The following is a 2,179-nucleotide window of genomic DNA, read 5'->3' as shown; positions in this document are numbered from 1 at the left end:
CTGAACTGAGGGAGGGATGGAGGGCTGTGGAACTGGACGGTAGCATTAGCCCACATTGATGTTCAGTGTGTTTGTAGTCGGAGCACTTCCGTGAGCGTGCGGAAAACCAACCTTGCTGTGCCACATCGTTGCTGCAAACGATGCTGTTTGTTGCTGTAGGCACTTTCTTGCTTTTTTTGACATTGCTTGTGTTCAGTACTTGCCTTGAGATACCTCTTGGGTACAGAGTTGTGCCTTTCCACCGAAAGGCAAACCAAGCTCCAACTCCCTGTTTCACAAATAGGACTTCATGGAAAACACTTCACTAACAGGAAAAAAAAACCCTAAAGACCTCTAGCAAAATCTGCTAATAATTTTGAGAACTTGCCCACTTCTCCCTAAAAAAAGCAGCTTAAAATGTCCATTTAGAGACCTTGTAACACAATTAATCCCAATCAAATGTATTCCCAAAGCACGGAGTCATCTCCTCCACTGCCCGAGTTCCCAGAAGTGTTGGAACCAGGAGGATGAGATGGAAATGACGTAGGTAAAATCAAACGTGCTCCATTTGGAACAAGCTGTCAGTACCCCAGAGTTCCTCTGTGATACACAGCAAACCCCACCCCAGCAGGGCCAGGGCCTCCCAGTCTGGCCCCACTATATGATGCCCAGTTTAGGTGTATTGTGTTCTGCTCTAAGGAGATACATCCCTTCTTCCCTTGCATATCCAGCCTCAAATTGGGTTCAAGAATTGACTCTCCTCATTGTCAGAGCCCACTACACATTTTTGGAGAGAAATCTGCTATCTCTGGATAGGAATTGGCATCCTTTTCTTTACAACTAGTTTGGGATTCACCTTTGGAATATTTGATAGCCGTGGTCCCAGCTAGGTTTGTCTGTGTGATTCTTGAGCTGTTCAATCAGTTTTCTCTTACCTGACCTGTATTTGCAGCTGTGATAGCCCCTGCAGAGGCAACTCCTGAGGCTTTCCTGCTTAGCACCTAATTGATGGGATGCAGTAATTTACCTCTGACTCAGCAATTTCTTTTAGTACATGAAACTAAATTGCTTCTAAATGACAGGATTGGCACAGCCCTGCTTTCTTTTTTTTATTTTATTTAAACTTCTGAATGGTGCCGCATGTCCACATGGTTGTTTGTTGCTAAACTTTATATATAATGTGTGATTTCAGATTCAGCTTGAACTATATCTATCTCACTACATGTAGCAGTACATTATATGTAATGTTAGTATTTCTGCTTGAATCCTTGATATTGCAATGGAATTCCTACTTTATTAAATGTATTTGATATGCTAGTTACTGTGTAAAATTTAACTTTCTTTTATGGTTGTGCTCTTCCTTTTTACAAGCCGCTAGATACAGGTAGTTTCTGACAATTACTGATCTATGTTTGTATTGCTGATGTACTTAGGGGGTATGTAAAAATCATTTTAACAAAAGAAATAGATATTTAAAAATTTAATACTAACTATATGGGAGAAGGGTCCATTGTGAAAACATAGTTTATCTTTGGATTCAATGTTTGTCTTTGGTTTTACAAAGTAGCTTGTATTTTAAGTATTTTCTACATAATATGGTAAAAATGTAGAACAATTGCAATGCATCAATAAAAAGGGTTAATTTTCTGTACTCTATTCATTTGGTCACTTGGTCTGTTAAGCGGGGTGGGAGAGGGGTTTAGGGATATCCAGAATGAGCTATCGATGGTGCGGGATGCAGACCCAGGGTATGGGAGTGGGATGCGGATGTGGGACGCAGATCCGGGATGTGGGTGCGGGATTTGGATGCGGGCTGTGGATCCCGGATGCGGATTTGGGAGGCAGATGGCAGATGCAGCGGCACTAGATGGCACACTCGCCCCGGCGCAGCACCGCGGCCCCGGCTCCGACCGGTCCGTGCCCATGGCCCCGGAGCTCACCGCCGGTGCCGCAGAACCGCCCGGCCCGGCTGCAGCCAGGGCCTGGAGCTGCAGTGTCCATCCGTCCGTCCGTCCATCCATCCATCCATCCATCCATCCATCCACCCACCATCACACCACTCCTGGGCTGTGGGAGCTGCCAAGCGGCCCCACACCAGCCCTTGGGTCACCTCGGGCAAGCGGCTCCAGAGGCCGGCGAGTGGCCGGGCAGCTCCGGCAGTGCCCAACCTGCCCGGTCCCAGCCCTGGCCCCGATGGCTC

The 2,179-nt window shown here is 46.6% G+C and overlaps 2 protein-coding genes across 2 annotated transcripts in view; both read left to right on the top strand.

The window, feature by feature from the left end:
- HIPK1 (homeodomain interacting protein kinase 1) overlaps positions 1-1,635 on the top strand; it is a 24,602-nt gene extending 22,967 nt beyond the window's left edge. The window contains exon 17 of the mRNA XM_017727142.1: positions 1-1,635. This exon is cut by the window's left edge and continues 2,739 nt beyond it. The gene's annotated coding sequence lies outside the window, so the exon portion shown is untranslated.
- Positions 1-2,179, top strand: part of OLFML3 (olfactomedin like 3) — a 24,530-nt gene that overhangs the window by 19,341 nt on the left and 3,010 nt on the right. The gene's annotated exons all lie outside the window — the stretch shown is intronic.

The sequence above is a fragment of the Corvus brachyrhynchos genome, unplaced genomic scaffold (assembly GCF_000691975.1).
Source record: "Corvus brachyrhynchos isolate BGI_N302 unplaced genomic scaffold, ASM69197v1 scaffold72, whole genome shotgun sequence".
Classification (NCBI taxonomy): domain Eukaryota; kingdom Metazoa; phylum Chordata; class Aves; order Passeriformes; family Corvidae; genus Corvus; species Corvus brachyrhynchos.
This window is presented reverse-complemented; position numbering and strand designations above follow the sequence as displayed.